Genomic DNA, 26,349 nt, shown 5'->3' with positions numbered 1-26,349 from the left:
CCTGAAAAGGCTTGGCTTGCTCAGGGGGGAGCGCATCAACCAAGCCCGCCAACTGCCGCACATTGTTCCGCATGTGTATGCTCGTGTAGAGCTGGTAAGACTGGATTTTGGCCACGAGCATAGAGGAATGGTAGGCCTTCCTCCCAAAGGAGTCTAAGGTTCTAGAGTCTTTGCCCGGGGGCGCCGAAGCATGCTCCCTAGAACTCTTAGCCTTCTTTGGGGCCAGATCCACAACTCCAGAGTCGTGAGGCAACTGGGTGCGCATCAGCTCTGGGTCCCCATGGATCCGGTACTGGGACTCGATCTTCTTGGGGATGTGGGGATTACTTAATGGCTTGGTCCAGTTCGCAAGCAATGTCTTTTTCAGGACATGGTGCAAGGGAACAGTGGACGCTTCCTTAGGTGGAGAAGGATAGTCCAGGAGCTCAAACATTTCAGCCCTGGGCTCGTCCTCCACAACCACCGGGAAGGGGATGGCCGTAGACATCTCCCGGACAAAGGAAGCGAAAGACAGACTCTCAGGAGGAGAAAGCTGTCTTTCAGGGGAGGGAGTGGGATCAGAAGGAAGACCCTCAGACTCCTCGTCAGAGAAATATCTGGGGTCTTCCTCTTCTTCCCACGAGGCCTCACCTTCGGTGTCAGACACAAGTTCACGAACCTGTGTCTGCAACCTCGCCCGGCTCGACTCAGTGGAGCCACGTCCACGATGGGGGCGTCGAGAGGTAGACTCCCTCGCCCGCATCGGCGAAGCTCCCTCCGCCGACGTAGTCGGGGAGCCTTCCTGGGAGGTGGCCGCAGCCGGCACCGCACGCGGTACCGACGTCGGGGACCTCACCCCGGGCGATGGGCCAGCCGGCGCCACGCTCGACGGTACCGGAGGCGCAAGCACCGTCGGTACCGGAGGGGTAGGGCGCAACAGCTCTCCCAGAATCTCTGGGAGAACGGCCCGGAGGCTCTCGTTCAGAGCGGCTGCAGAGAAAGGCATGGAGGTCGATGCAGGCGTCGACGTCAGAACCTGTTCCGGGCGTGGAGGCTGTTCCGGGCTGTCCAGAGTGGAGCGCATCGACACCTCCTGAACAGAGGGTGAGCGGTCCTCTCGGTGCCGATGCCTGCTGGGTGCCGACTCCCTCGGCGACCCAGAGCTCTCGGTGCCGACGCGGGGAGGAGACCGGTGTCGATGCTTCTTCGACCTCTTCCGAAGCATGTCACCGGAGCTCCCCGGCACCGACGAGGAGGACGTAGAATCCAGCCGTCGCTTCCTCGGGGCCGAGGTCGAAGGAGGTCGATCTCGGGGGGGCTGTACCGCAGGAGCCCTCAGGGTAGGGGGAGACCCACCCGAAGGCTCACCGCCACCAGCAGGGGAATGGACAGCCCTCACCTGCACTCCTGACGATGCACCACCGTCCGACGACATCAGCAGACGAGGTCCCGGTACCACCGACGTCGATGCAGCTATCCGATGTCTCGGCGCCGATGCAGAGGGCCGATGCCTCGATGCACTGGCGGCCGAGGATGAAGGTCTGGACGCTGACGACGTCGATGCACTCGATGACCTTGGTGTCGATGCCGACGAAGAGCCCGAGAACAAAACGTTCCACTGGGCCAATCTCGCTACCTGAGTCCGCCTTTGTAACAGGGAACACAGACTACAGTTCTGAGGACGGTGCTCGACCCCCAGACACTGAAGACACGACGAGTGCCTATCAGTGAGCGAGATTACCCGGGCGCACTGGGTGCACTTCTTGAAGCCGCTGGAAGGCTTCGATGTCATGGGCGGAAAAATCACGCCGGCGAAGTCAAAATCCGAAATGACGAATTAGAGCACCAAAACTTTGAGGGAGAAAAAATCTCGACCGAGGCCGAAAGAGGCCTACCCCGACGACGAAAGAAAACTTACCGGGGCAAAGACTGGAAGTACGGGAAGGGGCAAACGAAACCCAAGGGGGTTTTCGGAGCACTTTCCGAACGAATTTAAACCTTTTCCGAAGAAAAAACACGTCGATCTGAATAACGGACGCGCGAGGTCGACTCTCCGGGGCTCGACACGGCAAAAACACAGCCGTATCGAGTGCGGACGAAAGAAGACTGGCCGGCTCGAGCCGGTTTCGGGCGGGAAGACGGCCGCGCATGCGCGGTGCGCGCGGGCGCGCGAGGACTAGCAAAGGACTTTGCTAGTGAAGATTCCGATTGGAGGGGCTGCCGTGGACGTCACCCATCAGTGAGAACAAGCAGCCTGCTTGTCCTCGGAGAACGAGTGTTATTTAACTAAACCACAGTGGGAATATGGTGCTGGTTAGATGAGCAGAGTATTATGCACCATCTAAACTCTATCTCTCTGTATGTAGGGTTACCATTCATCTGGATTTACCCAGATATGTCCTCTTTTTGAGGACGGGTTTTGCCAGTCCGCCTGTCTGTGCGGATTACTGGACAAACGAGCGGACGGGTGGGCGGCGGGCCTATCCTACCCTCCCCTCCCCTTATGTGCTATCTACTGTCCTGGTGGTCTAGTGACCTCTTTGGGGCAGGAAAGAGCCCCCTCTTTCCTGCCCGGAGCACTGCCTTGCCCTGCATTCTGTTGCTGTGAAGGTCTCGGGATTCAAAATGGCCGCCGAGAGTTGAAGCGGCCTCACGAGACTTCAACTCTTGGCAGCCATTTTGAATCCCGAGATCATCACAGCAACAGGATGCAGGGCAAGGACAGAGCTCTGGGCAGGAAAGAGGGGGCTCTTTCCTGCCCCGAAGAGGTCACTAGATCACCAGGACAGTAGATAGTAAGTAAGGGGAGGGGAGGTGACCCGGGGAGGGGAGGTGACGGGGGGCAGGGGAGGGGAATATGTGACCTGGGGGGAGGGGAATATGTGTTATGGGGCGGGGCATGGGCAGGGAATGGGTGGGGCAGGGGCAGGGCATGTGTCCTCTTTTTCAGAGGACAAAAGATGGTAACCCTATCTGTATGCTATGGAGAAAGATAAATCCTACTGCTATTTATTTGGGGACATTTTTGATAGGTGAATTCTGCATGCTCAGCATTTGGTGTAAACCACTCAAAAAGCACAGCACGACACTATTAGACAGTGTTCATTCGCCTGCTTTTTCTTCTTCTTTTTAAAATAGCCAACCCCAGCCTAAAGTAGAATATGCTTTTTTTTATAGCTAAATAACTCTCTGCCTTTAGATTCCAGAGGCTATGACAATTTTTATTCCTATTCAATTTGTTTCAGTTATTTGGAATGTTTCTAATCTCACATTGTCTGTGCTTGTGATATCACAGCCTTCTCTAATGCAATAAATGACAATGTCACAGTCAAAGGGACCATGAAAAGATTGAAATCCCATTCTGGGAGTTGCAACCAGTGAGAGTGAATTCAAAGCAATTTATTTAAATAAAAGTTTGGGAATATGAAACAATTGCTATAGGGCTTGGATGCCTTTGAAGAGAAAGTGCAATATCTGTATAATCTCTATAATCAGGTCATTTCTTCTTTTTTTTCATCAAATGCGAAATCAGTGGCTCTCAACCTTTCTTCTCTTGTGACACACCTGACAGACGTTGTTCATATGTGACACTGAAAACCACAATTCACAGCTGAACCAAAAATCCTAAGTATCTCATTGTTATTAATAATCATGCAAGAGAAATATGAAATATTCTTAAACAGAATTTACTTTAGTTGCTTTGTAAACTGTAGATAAAATTAAAAGTATCTGTGAATACTTCTTTAAGAAAAAAATAAAATGTAATAACTTTATCAGTGAGAACTCTGGGATTGATATGGGGTTGAATGGTAGGTAAATTCACTCTAAACTTGCTGTCAACATCAAAAAATCTTTACCCGTCTGAGGGTCTTAGACAGGGCATAGAGCTTACGGCTTGTCATACAAAACTAATATATATTCAAATTCTGATGTTACCTCACTAGCAGCAAACCAAAATCCCTCCAGTGTCAGACACAGTGAGTGAAGTAACCCAAAACCCTGAAAATATGCTACACCGAAACTATGTAATGAACAGATCTTATGGACAGCAGACCTGCAACATTTGCAGTTGGTACCGGTGGAAATAGCTATTATAGGAGGTGGTGAGGAAGCAGAAATTGGAACTAGTTAAAGGGATTTCATATACTTCATTCTCTGTTTTTTTTGTCCTTCCCAGCTTGCAGGCACAGATGATTGTTAAGGAAAGAATAATCTTGTCTATGCCCAATTTTTGGTGACATACATCCCACTTTCAGGAGCTAAAACTGTCTAGACCTGAGCAAGGGGGTTTTAGCTCCCGAAAGCTATTAAAAAAAAAAACATACAAAAACAAAATCCTTAGGTCAGGCAATATTTAGCCCAGGAGGGTCAATGTTTTTAAAAATGTTGTATCTTATGCCACTGAAGAATTCAAAATCAAAATAGGAGGGCGCAATCCCCGGTCACTACTGCCCCAGATTAGTATTTCAAAATGGCACTGACTGATCTTAAAGTCTGTGCCATTCTGTTTTCAGAAATATACCACCAAACATCCATATGACAAAATGGCTCCAGGTTTTAGAGCCAACACCACTGTGAAATACTGGTCTAGCAGAATCAGAGCAGTTGGGAATCACTCCTGCCCCATTTGGTCTTTGAAGACCCCACTAAGATAAACGGCATCGAGGGAGATTGGGACATCCCAGAAGCCTTACACTTTTAAATGTGTTCAGTACTAAGTTATTTTGATGGAGTAAATGGGTTGAATTTAGGTTTTGTTATTGTTTTGATTCACTTGTATTATTGTTTGTTTTATGCTGCTTCAGCGACGTTCCAAGGGTGGGGCGGTGGGGGCGGTCTGCCCCTGGTGCACGCTGCTGGGGGGATGCAGAGAGCAGCCCCATGCCTGTCAGCTCCACTGGTTCCCTGCTTCCTCTGCCCCAGAACAGGTTACTTCCTGTTCCGGGGCAGAGGGAGCAGAGAGCCAGCGGAGACGAGAGCCGCGTGGCTGCTCCCAGCAGCTAAAAATGCACCCGGGGGGGGGGGGGGGGAGTTGATGTGCCAGGGGGTGTGTCGTGCTGCACCTAGGGGGGGGGGGCGCCTTGGCGATCTGCCCTTGGTGGCAGCCGACCTAGGATTGTCACTGTACTGCTTATTTTGGTTCATTTCAAATAAATAAAAAACAAACACAAAACAAAATAAGAATAAAAATTAAATGGAAACCAAAAGAAAAGTAGGTGTACACTGTTATTACTGGCTATAACATATTGTGCTCATCTGTCAAGTTTTGTTGCATACTAATTTTATCCCTGTAAAAGTAGGGGGTCTTAATCAGTATTGCTCGCACCCCCTCGGATTGCAGGAAGAAGTCAAACAGGGTGCTGAGAAAGCTTTTTAAATTTGAGGCAATTTATTGAAACTTTCTAGACAGAGTGAAGCCGGTTATTAGGACAGTTATTGGTAGTATAATTATGTACTATGGTAATTTTAGCAACATGTAGCAGTAAGCACTGTTAGAGGCTAACAGTTATCGATATATGCAGCTGTCAGTAAACACTATAGTGGACACATGGGGGTGTGAGGGTTTCACTGATTACTGAAAAGGGTACAGGAACCAAAATGGGTTAAGAACTTTTGCTCTAATGCATCTAAAACTCAAATACTCACTAATATTACACAATAGCTAGTAATTATAGTAATGATGGACCAGGGTTTAAGTTACTTTTCATTTGGTGTCACTTGAATCATTTGGGGGGGGGGGGGGGGTCTTTAACATTTGGAGCTCTTGTATATATTTGGATCCAGAAGTCTCATCTCATATCACTTTGGATTTAGACTCTGCACCATTTAGATAGGCTTAAGTTTATCTATATCGTTTCAATTACATCCTTAGAAACCCATATTGGTCTCTTTCTCCCTTTAGTTTTGCTAACCTGCCTTACAAAGAGATTGGGGGGGGGGGGGGGGGGCAATTCCGAGTGCCAATTCTATAATGGCATCTGTGCACCAAAATGCTGTTATAGAATACTAGCATAAACCAGAATTGGTGTGCTTACATTTAAGTGTGACCATTTAAACCAGCTCAATAGCAGGCTAAAATGGGCGCCTAAGTGAACCATGCAACATGTGTTAACTTATAATATTCTATAAGTTAGGCAAGTAAGTTGGACACTCTACGGACCTCAGCTGTTCGTTGATTGTTGCATTACAAAAAATACGACCATGTCACTCCATTGTTCCTTCAGTTACACTGGCTTCCTATTTCATACAGATTCCGGTTTAAGATTCTCGTTCTCACCCACAAAGTCACCCTCATACCTTTCCTTTGTCACCATTCCTTATACTCCTGCCCACGCTCTCCGCTCTTTTGATGCTCACCGTTTAGTCCTTCCCTCTCCTTGGTTCACACATGATGAGTCTACTATGTCTTCTGCCCTCTTCTTCCTGGCCCCGAAACTATGGGTCAACCTTCCCCCTCCTCTTAGGTCCGAACTCTCTCTCTCCAGATTCAAGCTCACTTCTTCTGGCTATCATTTGGCACCTCTCTGGATTAGCTTTGCCGGTGGTTGGTTCTGTGATGATTCAGGTTGTTGTTTTTTTTTTTTTTTATGTATGCTTGTATTTTAATTACCTTTAATATTTTAGTGTTTGCCTCTTTTCTTTCAATTGTATGGAGTTCTTTTCTTTCTTTTGTTTTCTTTTGTAAACCGCTTTGACCTCACCCATGTATAGGCAGTATATCAAGTGGAGAAGTAAACAAAAATATAAACTTAAACACATGTCCCTCCCATCCTCCACCCCCCCACCCATATGCCTTCCTTATAGTTACATGCTACCTTATAGAATTGTATTGTCGCTAATGTGCACAAGCCCCTGAATTCTATTTAGCGCGACTTAAGTTGTGTGCGCAAATCCGGTTGTATTATGGATTTGAATGCACAACTTAATTAGCTAACAAGCCAATCAGTGCCAATAATTGTCAATTAACAATTATTGACACTAATTGGCATTAATTACAATTTATATGCGCAACTGTCTAAGTGTATTGTGTAAAGTGATGTGCATAAATTCTAAGGCATAAAGCTGAAAAGGGGGCATGGAAGCTGTTAAGGGGCATAATCGAATGGGGCGCCCAAGTTTTCCCGAGAACATCCTTGCAGGACATCCCCGCGAAGGGGCGAGGAAACTCATATTATCGAAACAAGATGGGTGGCCATCTTTCGTTTTGATAATACGGTCGGGGATGCCGAAATCTCAACATTTAGGTCGACTTTAGAGATGGTCATTCCTGATTTTCGGCGATAATGGAAACTGAGGACGCCCATCTCAGAAACGACCAAATCCAAGCCATTTGGTCATTGGAGGAGCCAGCATTCGTAGTGCACTGGTCCCCCTGACATGCCAGGACACCAACCAGGCACCGTAGAGGGCACTGCAGTGGACTTCATAAATTGCTCTCAGGTACATAGCTCCCTTACCTTGTGTGCTGAGCCCCCCCAACCCCCCCCCAAATCCACTACCCACAACTGTACACCACTACCATAGCCCTTAGGGGTGAAGGGGGGCACCTAGATGTGTGTACAGTGGATTTCTGGTGGGTTTTGGAGGGCTCACATTTACCACAACAAGTATAACAGTTAGGGGGGATGGACCTGCTTGAAGTGCACTGCAGTACCTACTAAAACTGCTGAAAGGACCTGCATACTGCTGTCATGGGGCTGGGTATGATATTTGAGGCTGGCATAGAGGCTGAACAAAATATTTTTTTAGGGTGGGAGGGGGTTAGTGACCACTGGGGAAGTAAGGGGAGGTCATCCCCGATTCCTTTCCGGTGGTCATCTGGAGGGGCATAATCGAACGGCACCTGCCAAATCAATGGCCGGCCATGTTCGGGGCCGGCGCCGTAAGCGGGCAGAGCCAAGCGTATTTTAGAAATATGCTTGGTGCTGGCCAAATCGCTTGCCAGGTTTACAACAGGATCGCCGGCGGATCACCGAATTTATATGAGATGGCCGGCTTTGGTTTTCAGCCATAATGGAAACCGGGCCCGGCCATCTCAAACCTGGTGAAATGCAAGGCATTTGGGTGTGGGAGGAGCCAGCATTTGTAGTTCACTGGCCCTCCTGGCATGCCAGGACACCAACCGGGCACCCTAGAGGGCACTTACAAAAATTAAAAAAAAAAAAAAATAGCTTCCAGGTGCATAGCACCCTTATCTTGTGTGCTTAGCCCCCCCCCCCCCAAATCCCCCCAAAACCCACTCGCTACAGCTCTACACCATTACCATAGCCCTAGTGGGTTTTGGGGGGTTTTGGAGGGCTCTACATTAACCACCACAAGTGTAACAGGTGGGGGGGGGGGGGGGATGGGCCTGGGTCCACCTGCCTGAAGTGCACTGCACCCACTAAAACCTGCTTCAGGGACCTGCATACTGCTGTCAAGGAGCTGTGTTTGACATTTCAGGCTGGCATACAGGCTGGCAAAAAAAAGTTTTAGTGTTTGTTTTTTTTTGGGTGGGAGGGGGTTGGTGACCACTGGAGGAGTAAGGGGAGGTGATCCCCGCTTCCCTCCGGTGGTCATCTGGTCAGTTGGGGCACTTTTTCCAGACTTGGTCCTAAAAATAAATGGACCAAGTCCAGCCAGCGAAATGCTCGTTCGAGCCGGCCTCTTTTTTTCCATTATTAGCCGAAGCCAGCCATCTCGTACCCACACCCCCATCCCGCCCCTCTTCCCCCCTTCACTACCCTACCAACACGCCTCCTTGAAGGTTGGCCGGCGCCGCAACAAAACAGCAGTTGAAGCCGGCTAAAACTGGCTTTCGATAATACCGATTTGGCCGGGATTAGGTGATCGCCGGTGATCTCCCGATTTGTGTCGAAAGATCACCGGCGATCCCTTTCGAAAATAAGCCTGCTAGTCATTTAGAGCACATTTTTGTGACTTGGTTGTAAAAAAAAAAAGGACCAAGTTGGCTAAGTGTTCATCAGGGACGCCCTTCTTTTTTCCATTATCGGCCGAGGACGCCCATGTGTTAAGCACGCCTATGCTTCCGACACGCCCCCATGAACTTTGGTCGTCCCCACGACAGAAAGCAGTTGAGGACGCCCACAATCGGCTTTCAATTATGCCGATTTGGACGACCCTGGGAGAAGGACGCCCATCTCCCGATTTGTGTCGAAAGATGGGCGCCCTTCTCTTTTCGAAAATAAGCCTGAAAGTATTGCAAAATCCACCCTTCAAACATTCAACTGCAGAGGCAAAAGGAAGGGTAATAAGGACACAAAGTATAGAGAAACTGTGACACTGCAGGCACAACACCTGAGAAACTTACTGGGTCAGTGCTGGCAAGTTGTAGTAGCCAGATATTGTCCAGCAAGGCCATGTGGGACATAGAGGGCCAAAGTGTTTTGGCCTACAGCCTCTCTGCCTGTACAGTTTATTACAATTACGAAGGCATTTCAAGGCTGGGTGCTGGATTACGAATGGGATCTCTAATAGTCACCTAATCAGAACAATAAAAATATATATATAACCAGAAATCAAACAAAAAGTACTTGGCTAAAAAGTAATATCCTATAAGCAAGCAAGACCCCATAGGCTTGAAATCAAAGGGCAGAATAAGTGCACTCATGGGGGGAAAGGGAGGATGTTGGAACCAGGACACTGGGGCTTGCATTATTATGGCCAGTTATACTAGTTTATTGCCACTTCCAGAAATAACTATAATTTGCTGTCTGCAACAAGCCACCCATTAATGTCTAATGTACTGAATGCTTTCTGCCTATAATAAATCAAATGTTAATCTAGACATTAATACCAACAATAAAATTAGCATATTAACTGCTTACTGTAACATAGCTTAGTGCATAAGCCCTTTATTCCTGACATGATACTTAAATTGTACCTTCCCATTTACTGTGGAACTGCATATCACTAAAGGAAATATACCTACACTTCTTCACAATAATATGCTACTGTGGAGTTATATATATATTCCTTCAGCTTTTTGTATATTGCTTGACCTGAGCATTGAGAGCTAGTCATAATTTCCTGGAGAGATATATCCAACACCTGCTATACTTGAGATCTTACAAACAAATGAAGAAGTTGAGTCTGGCACCCTGCCAGTGTTATCAAAGATCTCACTACTCAACTACTTTTCTATCATTCCATTCATCATACTATACCAACCAAGGAGAACTGTTTGCTGATGCATCTCGCTGTCAAACCACCTGCCAGCACCATTCTGCTCTGTGCCTGCAGGAAACTTAATCAGAGCAGTCAATGCAAAGATATGCGCTAAAACAACCAGTCTGAAATCTGGGAGCTCCGTGTCCGTTCTCAAGCAGGCCTAGAACACACACTGCACAGCCAGCTGCTGCCACAGCATGCAAAGAACAGAGAGAGAGAGAGAGAGAGAGAGAGCTTACAAGCAACTGAATGGTTCCTCTGCAAGACTAGTCTCCCCAGCAGTTTAATGAAATGGATCTGATGATGCTTTGCACATTTTAATGGCTGCATATCACATGCCCATGTGATAATGGGGGAATTTGTGTGTTCTTGGTTCAACAAAAATAAAAAAGGCAATAAAAACAGGAAGCAGAAGATGTTTCTAGATGCATTCAATTGGTTGCTATGACTATCTTAACTGTTACAATGGCTAAATCAAATGTTTTTCTTATGCATTTCTACATCACTCCCTCATTACTTTACCAAACATTCAGAGGAATAAACAAAATGTGTCTACTTAAAAGGGCAAACAGAAACAAAGAGAGGGTTCAAAGCTCAAAACAAAGTCCAGAGAGCAAAAAAGTACCAGGAGCATTCACAAGCGGGACAAAACCTTTAATTTTGCATCATATATCATTGACCTTCAAGCCTTTATGTAAGACTGTTAAAACACGGTCTGATAGATTAATTACGGGGACATCGGTGGTCTGTTGTTCCAACGCTGTAGGCTGTTCATTCTCCAAGGCCTGTCTTGGCCTCTCCCTCGAAATTCCAGTCTGTACATCGGGTTGTAATTTCGTCTGCTTGTTCTTGTTCTGTTGTTCAAAACACTCTTTCAGAAAGAGCCCAGAAAAGAATGAGAAATGATTCTGAAGGACTATTCATATCTCCATGTTCTTCTCCTAGACATGACGCCACACTCGTAGATAGAAGAGATGATGGACCACAGAATGATTATTTTTTAGACAAAACCTGGAATCTGAACAACAGAACAAGAACAAGCAGATGAAATTACAACAGATTGGAATTTCGAGGCCGAGGCAGAGGCAGGCCTTGGAGAATGAACAGCCTACAGAGTTGGAACAACAGACCACAATGTCCCGGTAATTAATATATCAGACCATGTTTTGTGTCTTACATAAAGGCTTGAGGCTCCTGGTACTTTTTTGCTGTCTCTACTTAAAAGGGCAAAATAATTGATGCACAAACTACCCTGTTATACACTCTTGCTCTATTAAAGGAGTTTATTGCATTCATCTTGAACTTTATATTTCCAGCTTAACCGGGACTGGCTTTAATTGAACTATGGTGCTATGAACTTTCATTTGCATTAACCTGGTTCTTTCCTCTTAATGCATGCTTCCTTCGTCTATTTCAATTATTTCATTAATGAGGGACCACAGGCTGCAGCTCTCTTCAGAACCCAGTACATGTGTATCTTAAATGTATGAAGTAGATGCCACCTCTATACAAGCTGAGACCCTGCAGCTTTTCTAGCCTTGGCCTAGGAAACAGAAAACCTTCCAATTAGCAGTGTACACCCTGTCCAGAGTCAGCCCGGGTGTTAGGAGGAATCAACAAGGGCAACTGCCCTGGGCCCCGATCTTGCTCAAAGCTGAAGAAGGCACAGTCTGCTGGTAGGTTTTAGGGGCCCCTTCTCAAATTTCTGTTCTGGACACCAGTATGTCTAACACTGGCTCTGTTTCCTTTCACTTTCTTCTACTCTCCCAGAGTAGCCTTTAATTACAGAAGCTTCTCGACAATACTGCATGAATAACATTGACAAGAACCAGTTTCAGGATTGGTCTATATGACACCGCATTCATTATTCTGTGCTCTTCATTTTCTCTCTACAGATAACATTATCATCATCCCAGTCCTCTCAGTCTAGAATTATCTTTGGCTCCTGTTCTTTCTCTACACATTCAAAACACTACTAAATCACATCATTCCTATCTATTATCATCAAAATCGGCCCTTTCATTTCTGAATACTCTGTTAAAATCATTTTCATTCCACTTAGGCTCTGCAACCTGATCCTCAGAGGACCCCTGGAATCTATTTTCACAATGGTCTATTTAAAATTAAACTCCACAATACTACTGCTTCCACTGTCACTATGACCTGTTACCCCTCCTCTCAATTCACTATTTTGGCTTCCTATGCACTTCTGTATACTACTACTTAACATTTCTAAAGCGCTACTAGGGTTACGCAGCGCTGTACAATTTCACAAAGAAGGACAGTCCCTGCTCAAAGGAGCTTACAATCTAAAGGACAAGAATGTGCAGTCAATCAATTTGGGGCAGTCTAGATTTCTTGAATAGGGGTATAATGGTTAGGTGCCGAAAGCGACATTGAAGAGGTGGGCTTTGAGTAAGGATTTGAAGATGGGCAGGGAGGTGGCTTGGCGTATGGGCTCAGGAAGTTTATTCCAAGCATAGGGTGACGCGAGGCAGAAAGGGCGGAGCCTGGAGTTGGCAGTGGTGGAGAAAGGTACTGAGAGGAGGGATTTGTCCTGTGAGCGGAGGTTTCGGGTAGGGGCGTAAGGGGAGATGAGGGTAGAGAGGTAATGAGGAGCTGCAGATTGAGTGCATTTGTAGGTTAGTAAGAGAAGTTCAAAAATGGCCTTAGCGCACAGAAATGACACCTGTAAGGGTGCGTCAAGGCCACTTTTTACCGCAGTTTGCTAAAAAAGCCCCTAAGTGTCAGCACTCAAAGGTTGTAAAACCAAACCAAGTGCCAGCACTTATATGTTCAAAACCACGAGCGATGCCACTCTTTTGAAAGTGTTCCTGTCAGGTTCTCAGGTTCAGAGCCCGCGGGATTGGGCTCTGGAGCAAACGTGAGCCCTTGGGCTGCTGACGAGGAGCGACAGCAGCAGGCAAAACCCACCAACCAACACTGGGTAAGCACACCGGCAGGGACTGCAGGCACTGCCCAGCGAACCGGAACACATGGATTGGAATCCCCCAGACTGGAGGACACAGGACTGGAACACTGGACTGCAATCCCCCGGACTGGAACACACACCGGACCGGAACACACTGGACTGGTCCCCCGGACTGGAGGACACAGGACTGGAACACGGGACTGGAGCACACTGGACTGGTCCACACAGCTTCACCTGCACTTAGCTACTAAGCCCCCCAGAAGTTGAGCTCCTGGGTTCGAGTAGCCGACAGGACTTACTGGATACCGGATGACATAGGGACCAGGACTGGAAACAGAAGTGCTCCTAAACCTAAACTGATCTACGTGCTCCCAAGCCCTAAACCAGCAGGAGTGTTCCTAACAGTAAACTGACAAAAGGACTTCCTAAGCCCTATACTAAACAGGAGCTCCTAATCCCTGCTCAAGAAAGGGACTTCCTAAGCCCTAGACTAACAGAGCAGGGAACTAAACACAAAGCTAACACAGGTGCTACTAAGCACCAAGCTACAAGCAGAGCTTACACTAATAAGCTAAACACAGAACTAACCAGCTACCTAAGCACTGCTCTAGCAAGCTAGGTACAACTAACAAGGTGCTTCCAAAGCACTGGCAAGCAACCAGAAGAGCTCCTAGCACTAAAAGGGAAGACAGGGGAGCCACAAGGAAAAAACAGGGAAGCTAACACATAAGCCAAAAGTGCTTCTAAAGCACCAAACACCAATAGCAAAGACTGCAATGCTCCCACTAGCATAAACCCAGAAGTACTTCTAACAGCAAACTCTGCAGTGTTCCTAACAACACCAAACCCTGAAGTACTTCTATCAGCAACAGAGCTTCCAAAGCCCTACACATAGCAATGCTTCCAAAACCAAGAGAGGAAAGCTAAACACACAAACACCAGTGCACACTGCACTAACACTAACCTGGCCCTTAGCAAGCAAGCAGGGAAACTAGACACAACGTCAGAAGTGCACACTGCACCACCCTACCTACAACAAACACCACTGTTGCAAAGGCCCTGAAGGAAACAAGACCACTTCCTTATCAAGGCCCACCCTGATGACATCACACTCCCTAGCCCCAGGCAACAGCACACTGACCCAGAGAGGCCCAACCCACACCAATGCAAAACTGTGAAGCACTTGAAGCCAGTACACCCAAAGAGAGGTAGAGCAACTCAGGCAACATACCCACAGGTGCAGTGTAGTGAAACAATTAGAGCCATGCTGCTGGAAGCTGCCAGCACAGAGAGACAGAGCCAGCTCAGAAAGGACAGACAAAGAAACAGAAGCCAGCTAAGAAGCTGACTCCCAGGAAAGAGGTAAGTTTGAGAGGGGTTCAGACCCCAATCATAACAGCTCCTTTGCAAAATGGCTGTCCCTGCTGGATGCGAGGCAAGCTATACATCTATTTCCCGGTGTCTTTATGTATTTCAGCAGACCTCTGAGATACTTGGGGCTGAGGGTAACCCCAGAGGTGGATACACAAACAAATTGAACAATGTTTGTGGCTAAAACACTTAAATGTACTCAAAATCTTTTCCTCAAGCATATAGACTAGTTAAGGGTCTCCTGATGGCTAGTTATAATATTAGAAAAAAATAGAAGAAAGGCACAATAAAATCATGCTGCAGAAATATAAAAAAGATTGATCTGTAATATAATAAAACTGCCTTTTATTGGGCTCTCCCAAAATGTTCAAGTATATACACAAGCAGTGCTATGAAAATAATAAAAACCATCTATAAAAAAAAAAAAAACAAGATGGTTACTGAAAATGTCAAAAAAGTTCAAAATAGTAATAATTGTTGGTGTTCTCTGAGGTGTGATGTATCTTGTATTGGGCCCTGAATTTCCCCTCACTCCTTCTTTGCAGTGCTGCAGGGGCGGACTGAGAGTGGTCTGGGCCCTCAGGCAATGAGGACCATTGCCCGCCCCCTCCCCCCACTGATCCTGCTGCCTCCCTCTTCCCCTGCCCACTAGCCTTTTTCTTTGGCCCTGCAGATAAATTGGCCCTCTGCCGCTGACACTGGAACTTCCCTCTGCCGCGGCTCGCACTTGTGGAAGAAGGAAGTGCCATCAGAAGGGGGCGGGCTGCAGCAGAGGGAAGTTCCAATTTACCTGCCAGTGCCCACGCCTGTGAAGGGGGGGAGGTTAGGGGATGGGAGCGCAGGAGGTGGAGAAGATGGGGGCGTCCTGGCCCTGGTTCCGGAGGAGAAAGAAGGACGTCGCACATCGGGCACGTGCACTGCATGGTTGCCTGTATGGTCAGTCTGCCCCTGCAGTGCTGTCACTCACCCCCAGATTCTATATATGGGGACCAAAAGAACTTACGTACTTAACTGGGTCAATTATTGACTATTTGGTGCCATTATTAGTGTCAACAAGCACTTAATTGACATTAATTGGGGGTTATGCACAATCTCTGATCTGCGCGCTTCTCCACCAACTGTGCCTAATTGGTCTTGTATGGATCTCAAAAGGGGTATAGCCATGGGAGGGGCATGGACAAGTCAGGGGCATGTCTATAAGTTAGGCGTGGTTTTACAGAATTAGGCCTACCTGTGCCTAAATTTGGGTGCAGGAATTATATCTGCTTTTATAAGGCTTAAGTCCGGCACTCAAAGACGGGTGTGACTTGCACCCTAAGCTAGTATTCTATAAATGTTGCGTGACCTTTATATAATGGCGCTTAATGTGTTTTATTTCCGGCATCGACCTTTTGGTGCCATATATAGAATCTGAGCCTCAGTGCTCCTCATATGCTTTTCTCCATCATGGCTTATGGCTTTCTGTTCCCAGTGATTCCCCTTTTGGATTTAGTAGGTCAGGATGTGCTCAAGAATTGGGTCCTACTTTCTCTCTTATTCAGGTTTCCAGCATTTACTACATTCACCATTTTCTAGCTTCCAATCCTCTCCCCATCAGGAATGTAGGCTGGCAGCAGCGTCACTGTTTCTTTCTCTTTGAAAACAGGATAAGATCACCCCATTGATCTATCCCTTTTCCTCCTTAGGGCACTCTGTGCCTCCTGGGACATCTAGGAACTAAGCTGGCAACCCCTGATTTATGTAGTCTTATATGGGAATAGCTTCTCCTTTTTTTTTAATTTTTCAATAAGAGTCGGGGAAAGTTGTTGACCAGACCTGCAACCCCTGTGCTTCCTCCTTTTTCCTTTAGCTCCTATTGTGGGAAACCAAGGTTCTGATGGGCCCCAAAGTAAGAAACTCACCTTGTGCAGCTTTTATATCAGTGTTCATCATTGCAAAGCTTGGGGGTCAGTGGTGGCCCTCATTGGCCCTAAGTGTGCCCCTGACTCTTCCTCCATATACAGTGTCCCCCACCTTGTCCCAAGACTTGCTGCTGGCACTAAATCCATAGCAGATGTTTAATTTCTGTACGTTTGAACCATGTTCTTTCCAAACTCCCACATTTTTCCCACGAGACTGAAAGAGCAGTGAAGGAATAAGGGCACTGTACAGTTCCAACTCACTGAAGAGTCATAAGAGTCATGGGGTACTGAAAAACAATAGAATAACTGCTCTAGAAGCCAACAAGCCTTTGCAAAACAATACGGGGCGGGGGGGGGGGGGGGAGGGCAGGATTAAAAAACTGGAGCAAGAGACAACTTGAAAGGGTTGAGGGTAGAGATAGGATGGTAAAGGCTGGCTGGTGGGAATGGTGGGTGGAATTCAGACTGGTTGGGATTTGCATAGAGAAGACTGTGTAGGGGAGAGAAGCTGGGGAGAACATGGGGGACAATGGGCTAGGGGACATGGATAGAGAATGTGTGGTGGACTTAGGGGAAAAGAGTGCAGGAAAGTAGACTTTGTTTTAGTTACATGAATCACTGTAAATGTAAGCAGCCAGGCCGACCACTTCAGAGGAGGAAGCCACCAGGACACCTATGTCATTAGAGGAGGAATCCTCTCCCTCCTCCCCAGTGCCCTCAGTTACAATCTTGGTTCTCACAATGAGGTTTTGGTTGTTGTTTTGTTTTGTTTTTTGCTTGTTTTGGTTTTTTTTTTTCCCTAAAATGGTCTCAACTGGAAAAATAGTGAAGAACATTGTTCTTCATTTTCCTTGGTGGATCCCTCAAAGAGAAAGGAACAAGGCTCCTCCCTCAACTCTAGGATTTATACTTCCCTCCAAAAGCTAAAACTTCTTTTCTAACAGGCAACTTTACTAGAATAGACCTCTCCTATTTTTCTTGTCTGCATCTTCACTAAATTATCATCTCCATATCGCAGGGACTGAATCATGTGTACCTGTACAGCATTATGTATATCTAGTAGTAATAGTCATTCTCCCAATGAATGGTATTTATCAACATCCTTTGACTCAGTCTGCCATCCCCAGGCTACCCTATTTGTATCAAATATTCATAAGTTGAAAGACGTTTGCCCATCCCAAATGTAGGAAGAACTTTCCCAATGAACAGCATTGTTAAGAAAATATTTATATACATAATGGCACACTTTTACAACCCATTGCAAGAATGAATATGCATCTCTACTATTAATTTCCATAAGGATTAGAACAGATTGTTGAGCACAGCATTATGGTTTTGTCTACCAGGCATTTTACAACTAATGTCTTTACTCGGTGGTATCTGAATCAATTTGCAATTACTTCTGTAGGCAATATTTCCTTCTTTACTTTGAGCAATGGTTTTTGATGATTCCATTCATTAGCTCATTAGCCTGATGACAACGATGCCAGAGATAAAACAGTGGAGATAATATGCAATCTCCTAGTTTATAAGTGGGTGATATATGTTTATAAATTACATGGTTTAATGAAATTAATGTTGTTTCCATGATTTTAAGGATGTGTCAAAATCGTACTTACTATCCATCTCTACCAGAAAAGGATGTTTGTACCAAACAAAATGCGGAAGTGTGGTCTACAGGATAGGGAAAATTAAAATACAGTCAAAACTCTCCATTGGTCCTGATTAGAGATGAATTACAAGGCAGGCTTGGTGGCTCCCATGTGGAAAATCTGGGTTGCTTTCCCAAGCCAGATCTCTGCCTTTTGAGACTAGAGAGGTTTACAACCCCTTAGGAAGAGGAAACCTCAACTGCTCTCAATGGTGGCACCAACTGACTGAAATCAGGGTGCATGATTAGATGATCCAGAGAAGATAAGGCCCACTGGTATGATGGGTGAGCTAAAGGATAGTGGGAGAAGATATAAGCTTCATGCAAAAAACTTGGGAAGACTTATGGCACTGCTGCCCAACACTGAAGCCTGTTACAACTGAGTTGGAAGATCAAAGGAGCATGTGAGAACTGCCAGATTAAAAAAAAATGCATATAAATGAATTACAATCTGCAAACCTCCAAACTTGCAAGCCATTATTTTTATAAGATACCATGATCAGTCAAATGAATTGTGATACATACTGTGGAACTTTGCAATTGTTATGTGCCTTGATCTTTCTTCTGCCTTGATCTTTCTTCTGCCTTTGAATTGGTTAACTATTCCTTACTACTTCATTGTCTACGCTCTTTGGTGTCACAGGTACTGATCTCTCTTGTTTTACTATCTCTCTGATCGCACAATGATAACTCTCTTTCACTGGTTTACCGTCTTTAGTCTGTGATCCTTCAGGGATCTTTCCTAGCACCCACCCTCTTTAACATCTTTCTTGCTCCACTTCTTATTTTCCAGAAACAGGGATGTACACCATTATGCAGATGACATTCAAATTCTTTGTCGTGTTTACGATCCATCCATTTCACTAAACTCCCTGAACACCTGCCTCAGCCATGTGTCTAACTGGCTGAAAGATAACCTGCTCTTTATAAACCCTTCCAAATTTGAGTCTATTATCGTCCACAATCCTTACACTTTTCTTCCCACCTGCCCATCTGTTGATGGTTATCTGTTCCTTTTCTGTGACTTGGTAAAAATTTTGGGTGCCATCTTTGACACCAAACCAACTTTTAAACCACAGATTGATGCTGTCATATGCTCGGCCTTCTTTGTGATGCAATGCATTCGCTCCATTTGTTCTCTTCTGGCGTAATTCCTAGTACGTACTCTTCTTCTTGCCTTAGTCATATATCTCATGTTGACAACTGTAATTCTGTCTATGCTGAATTTCCCCTCTATTCACTAAAGCATCTTCAGTTTATATAACCGACCGTTGTGAAACTTCTCCACTGCTTTGACCATGTTACACCCCTCCTCTATTCAGAATATTATTTCAGCCTGCATTAAATTTAAAATCCTGGTATTTGTTTTCAAAGGTTGCTTACCCTATGCTCCTGCTTATATTAACAACATTCTGATTCCCTACACTCCCTGCTGTTCTCTTCACTTATCTACTGCTTATCTGCTTGCCACCCCCCCTCCCCCCCATTTTCACCTGAATATTTCCCTTGAGACCACCTTCAGCTATCTGGGACCTGAGCTTTGGAACTCTCTACCACCTCACATCAAGAAAGAACCCACTCTGTCAAAATTTTAAAATATTCAAAACTCATTTGTTTTGTGAGGCCTTAAGAACATAAGAGTAGCCATACTGGGTCAGATCAATGATCTACTACCCTGCTTCCAACAATTGCCAACCCAGGTCACAAGTACCTTGGCAGAAACCCAAATCATGGTGACATTCCATGCTACAAATCCCAGGGCAAGCAGTTGCTTCCTTAGCCTTTGGGCTGACTGTACCATGATTCTCCCTTTCTCCCTCCCTCATATTTTTCTCTGTCCCCTTATTTTATTTTGGTTGTAAACCTAATAGAGGCCAAAGTTGGCCCCCTTGTGGTAGATCAAGCTCTGTGAAATAAATAAATAAATCACTTATCGCTCATTTTTAATGGATTCAAGCTAACACTAGCCTATCTAGTCATAAGAACATAAGCATTGCTATGCTGGGACAGGTTAAAGGTCTGTCAAGCCCAGTATCCTGTTTCCAACAGTGGACGATACAGGTCAAAAATACCTGGCAAGATCTCAAAAGAGCAAAGCAGATTTTATGCTGCTTAATCCCAGGTATAAACATCAAAATTATGCCCTACGCCTAAACAGCTAATAGAATAGAACACTACTCATTCAGGACATTTTTTTTTTCTTATTCTCTGTTTCCCCTTTATTTTTGTGAACCTTTAACTATAATGAACAACCGACATGCATGTTTCGTAGTTGCTGCGTCAGGGTCGGTTCAATTCTAGATAAGGAAAAACATCCATTAATTCAAGTATACTAACATATCAACTTATTTAAGTACCTTAACATAACCTGCTACACGACTAAAACTTACTAGTGGTACGCCGTCATCATTTCTTCCTTCTTAACATGGCGTCCACGTAGCCACGTATTTAACTAGTCCTGCTTATGATTCCCACCAATCAGAATGGTCCCCCATTTAAGCCTGTTACTTCCTTCGAATAACCCCACGTCATAGCAATGAACTCCATTCCAACTGATGATAAAGACCACGAGGGGCTACCATGTCTAAATTAAATATCCAGCTTTGCTCTCTAAAATTTATTACAGTTAAGGGTTCTGAGTGAACATTTATAAAGAAGCAATCAATATCAAGCCATCGCTAAGTTAAGTGATAATAAAGTACTACATAGAATGAGATTTAATGCTAAGGGTGGATGGTTGAGTGGACCGATAAGGAGCCAATGGCATATTAAGAATGAGGAGTAGTCAGGCCTCCCGATTAATGAAATGTTCCCGTAATTCACATTGAGCTACTGAGGTCCTTTTGGTTAAGATTATGAGAACCATTCACAAAAATAAAGGGGAAACATAGAATAAGAAAAACAAATATCCTGAATGAGTAGTGTTCTATTAGCTGTTTAGGCATAGGGTATCATTTTGATGTTTGTAGAATGAACTATATGGCCCCCGCCTTTTTCTGAAGTCCTGTGGAAAATATAGTCAGTTTATTTGGGAGATTAATCCCAGGTATAAGCAGTGACATTTCCTAGGTCCATCTTAATAATGGCTTATGGACTTTTCGTTTAGGAACTTCTCCAAACCTTTTTGCCCTGCTAAGCTAACCGCTTTTACCATATTCTCTGGCAATGAATTCCAGAGTTTAATTACAAATTGAGTGAAGAAATAGTAACATAGTAGATGACGGCAGAAAAAGACTTGCACGGTCCATCCAGTCTGCCCAACAAGACAAACTCATATGTGCTACTTTTTGTGTACATCTTACCTTGATTTGTAACTGTCATTTTCAGGGCACAGACCCTACAAGTCTGCCCAGCACTATCCCCGCCTCCCACCACCGGCTCTGGCACAGACCGTATAAGTCTAGGAGCTTCATTCATGCCAACTACTAATCTTTACTATCCTTTCTTCTGTAAAAATCCTTTGTGTTTTCCCATGCTCTCTTCAATTCAGATACTCCGGATTCAATGAGGGTACAAAAAGTACATGGACACTTTACACTTGAAGCTGGTCTCCATTTTCTTAGGGAAACTTTGCAGGGAGTTTTCCTTTGAAAATGAGAGTGGAGGAGTGGCCTAGTGGTTAGAGTGGTGGACTTTGGTCCTGGGTTCGATTCCCACTGCAGGCACAGGCAGCTCCTTGTGACTCTGGGCAGGTCACTTAACCCTCCATTGCCCCAGGTACAAATAAGTACCTGTATATAATATGTAAGCCGCATTGAGCCTGCCATGAGTGGGAAAGCGCGGGGTACAAATGTAATAAAAATAAAAATTATGTGCCTGATGCAGTTCTGCCTGTTGACAGAATCTCAACATTTCAGAGGGCATTTTGAAATAATAGCTCTGACATTTAGTTGACTTTAAATGAATAAAAACTTTTCCACAAAAAGTGGACTGTGGGACCTATGAATGGAAGCGTGAGCCTATAAACAGTTAATAATAATGCTGGCCTGATGGTGCCACCACACCACTGTTTTTCAATATAGGGGTTTGTGTAGCGTTAAGAAAAACATAGAGAGAGAGCAGTTGAATTTCACTGCTGTTTGTAAAACTTCACTGCTGGGGCTGGCCTACCCTGAACACTACATCATGGTTACTGTATAACTTTAATGTGCCTAAAATTATATGAATAACCAGCTTGGATTGAAAAACAAGACTTATGCAGTCAGCACAGACCACATGAGTCTTTTTAAATATCATCCCCATTGTTCCCAAAATTGCTAACACATGCTGGCCACACCACATGAGTCAGCTAATATATAGATTGTATTTGTTTCCAATGTGAGTTTCAGATATGGAATGTGTAGGGAGGGAGGAAGCGGAAGATTCATTAGAGTGAAGCAATCCCCTCGCAGACGCTTTGGCATCAAAAACTCGTTACCATTTTCTCGTCATATATATTCACATTTTTATGTGTCTGCAATGCAATCAGCAGTCTTCATCTTGGCTAGGCTGACTTTGATTTATGTGTAAGGACTTTAGTAATTCTGTCTGCGTCTTGAATGCATAGTAAATTAGTATTTTAAGTTTTAAATTCATCACAATTTCAATATATCTGAGAGCTTTTCATACCTGAAAATTAAAGAGGAGTGGGGGAAGCTGTTGCCCACCTTCTAGCCTCCCATGGGAGAGATGGTATAGAAATCTGATAAATAATAATAATAAAACGTTATTTATAACCCGCTATATCTTTAAAAAGTCTAAGCGGGGTACAAATCATTTACAAAATATGAAAAAAAAAAAACCAATAAAAATTATTTCTTTACACAACAAATATACCAAAAAACCCTCTACAACTCAAACATAGAGCAGATTAAAATCTACATGGTATTAAAATAATTTATACATAGTTTGGTCGCGCCGGCTTTTCTTGATGCTGCGGCGTCCTGGTGCCGCTCCTTTTCGCCAGTTTTGGTGTGGTGGTTCGTGGCACTGGCCAGCATGGGCCGGCAATCATCTTGGTCGCGATGTCCCTGCTCATGTGGCCTGCTCTGCTGATCTTGAGGGCCCTCGGGGAAATTCGTTGGCGTCCGGATTTGGATCATCTGCTCGTCGTCGGGCTTGAGCTTGTTTCGGTCCGGGGAACCGTGGTCTGCTGTATGTCTGCTGCGGCTGCCTCTTTCCCGATCTTCATTGCCTTTGCTGTCCTGGCTTGGAGGGTCCCGACAGTTGGAGCTGCGGAGGAGGACTGTTCGATTCTCCTTCTTGAAATCTATGCCATTGGTCTACGGTTTTCATCGGCTTCTGGTGATCATTGCCTTTCTCCTGGCCACCTGCTGTTGCTGCTTTCCCCAGAGCCTGTCCGAGGATCATCTTGCCAGGACTTGCTCCAGCCCCTCTGTCTAATCTGGATCTCCATTGTCCCCCATGGCCCGCCAGGACTCTCGACGTTCATCTTTGCCTTCCTTACCCTTCCCTTCTTATCCTATCCTATCTTCTTATCTTGTTCTCCTGCTCTAACTACTGAAATGTAACTGTAATATATTTATTTAATTGGTTCTTTGTAAGCCGCTTTGGGGCTGCAACACTGTGGCAAAAGGCGGGGTATAAATGTACTGAAATAAATAAATATACATCAGAGGAACCAAAAGCCTGAAGAAATAAATGAGTTTTCAATGCTTTTTTAAACTGGTCCATATTTTGTATTGAACAAAGTTCAATGGGCAAAGCATTCCATGATTTCGGACCTTTGATGTAGAAAATAGATGATCTGCATTCTTCTAAATAAACCTGATGAAATGAAGGCATAAGTAAATAAATACATAAATAAATCATGGGTGTCTTGGTGACTGGTAATTTTATAATGAAATATGATACAGAAGACCTAACATTCTTAGTCAACAAATAAATACAGTTTTAAAAAAAACTACTTTCTGGACATTAGCATGTCAATATTCAAAAGAACTTATGCAGCTTGCAGCAGGTATTGACCATTTAAGTCTGTTTGTGTGAAACTGTTTGCCTGTGGAATGGTTTAAATAGTCATTTTGAGGGTGATTATATAAGGGAGTGCCAAGTCTAAGAAGGCAAGAAAGCACCTACTTAGGAGCTGTTTTATAAAGACACATTGGGCCTGATATTCAAATGAAGCTGAGCTCCTAAATGTACACTCTTAAATTAGGGACCTTTTTACTAAAGTGCGTTTATAGGTTTAGGGCTAGATTCTAAAAATTCAGTGCCGAAATGAAATTCGCCTAAGCGAATGTCTTAATTTAGGCATACTTTATAGAATAAGCCTAATTTCTAGAATCTGCCAAGTGCCCATTCATGCAACTAAATTTAGTCACAGGCAGTTATGCCAAGTATACCCTGGTGTAAATGCTGACGCCTAAATTAGGCGCAGACTGGGTGTATTCTATAACAATGTGCATAGATTTGAGGAAAACCCCCCCCCCCCCCATTCCATGCTCATGGCCATACCTCCTGTTCAACTATCCAACTCATTTTCGAAAGAGAAGGGCGCCCATCTTCCTACACAAATCGGGAGATGGGCGGTCTTCTCTCAGGGCCGGCCAAATCGGCATAATTGAAAGCCGATTTTGGGCACCCTCAACTGCTTTCCGTTGCGGGGTCGGACAAAGTTCAAGGGGGCGTGTTGGCAGTGTACCGAAGGCGGGACGGGGGCGTGATTAAGAGATGGCCGTCCTCGGCCGATAATGGAAAAAAGAAGGGCGGCCCTGACGAGCATTTGGCCGACTATACTTGGTCCCTTTTTGTTCATGACCAAGCCTTGAAAAGGTGCCTGAACTGACCAGAAGACCACCGGAGGGAATCGGGGATCACCTCCTCTTACTCCCCCAGTGGTCACCAACCCCTTCCCACCCCAAAAAAAATTAAAAAACATTTTTTGCCAGCCTCTATGCCAGCCCAAATGCCATACCCAGCTCCATCACAGCACTATGCAGGTCGCTGGAGCAGTTTTTAGTGGGTACTGCAGTGCACTTCAGGCAGATGGACCCAGGCCCATCCCCCCCCACCTGTTACACTTGTGGTGGTAAATGTGAGCCCTCCAAAACCCACCAGAAGCCCACTGTACTCACATGTAGGTGCCCCCTTTACCCTTTAAGGGCTATGTTAGTGTTGTACAGTTGTGGCTAGTGGGTTTTTAGGGGGTTTGGGGGGCTCAGCACCCAAGGTAAGGGAGCTATGCACTTGGGAGCAATTTCTGAAGTTCACTGCAGTGCCCCCTAGGGTGCCCGGTTGGTGTCCTGGCATGTGAGGGGGACCAGTGCACTACAAATGCTGGCTCCTCCTATGACCAAATGACTTGAATTTGGCCGTTTTTGAGATGGCCGGTTTCGGTTTCCATTATCGGCGAAAACCAAGGCTGGCCATCTCTAAGTCCGGCAAACTCAACATTTAGGTCGACCATCTCTAAGATTGACCTAAATGTTGAGATTTGGCCGGCCCTAACCGTATTATCGAAATGAAAGATGGACGCCCATCTTGTTCGATAATATGGTTGGCTCCGCCCCTTCCCGGGGCCGTCCCCGGAGATGGGCGCCCTTAGAGATGGGCGCCCCCGTTTGATTATGCCTCTCCACATGACTTACTGCTCATAAATTCTAATTAATGCCAATTAGTGTCAATAATTGCTTGTTAATTGATAATTATTAGCACTGCTTGGCTTGTTAACCAATTAGGTTATGCGCATTGTTATGGAATACACTTCAATTTTTGTGCAGAAATCTCAGTGCGATATATAGAATCCAGAGATTAGCATGTGCTAACGATTAGCTCGTGCTAAATGCTAAGAAACCAATAGGAATAAAATGGGCTTTTTAGCATTTAGTGCATGCGAATCATTGGCTAAAAATTGAGTACCGCGGGACATGCTCAGACATCCTGCAGTAACACTGAAATGTGCACACTAACCAGGTGCTAAAATTTTTTTTCTATTTAAAGCTTTATTTCAACACAAGGGTGTATAGTACACAAAGCATACATATTGAACCTGTGATAACGTCCTCCCTATGCCAATACAAGCAATAGGACAAGAAGAAAATATAAAGAAAAAAAAGTCACAAAATAGAAAATTTGTAGAAAAAAAAGAGGGTGGAGGAAGGGATTGTCTATGATTATATTTGTCGTGAAATCGGGGCAAGCTACAATTGGTGGAGTACAAATAAGACCCCTACGACTGTATGAGACTTTCCCTAAGAAAGAGATAAAGAAGTAAATACAGCAACAAGTTGCACTGTACATATATACATCATTATTTCTATCCCAGAAATAAGCAGTGGATTTTTCCCAGATGTTTTAATCTGTATTGTGTTGACATTGTAAGTAGCATACAATGGGCTCCTTTT

General features: G+C 45.0%; 1 protein-coding gene across 1 annotated transcript in view; it reads right to left on the bottom strand.

Annotated features, from left to right (window-relative positions):
- The window catches only part of GRIN2A (glutamate ionotropic receptor NMDA type subunit 2A), a 523,242-nt gene that overhangs the window by 239,818 nt on the left and 257,075 nt on the right, over positions 1 to 26,349 (bottom strand). The gene's annotated exons all lie outside the window — the stretch shown is intronic.

Source organism: Microcaecilia unicolor, chromosome 8 (genome assembly GCF_901765095.1).
Source record: "Microcaecilia unicolor chromosome 8, aMicUni1.1, whole genome shotgun sequence".
In the NCBI taxonomy this organism is placed as follows: domain Eukaryota; kingdom Metazoa; phylum Chordata; class Amphibia; order Gymnophiona; family Siphonopidae; genus Microcaecilia; species Microcaecilia unicolor.
Note: the sequence above shows the minus strand (reverse complement) of the source record. Positions and strands in the feature narration are given on the sequence as shown.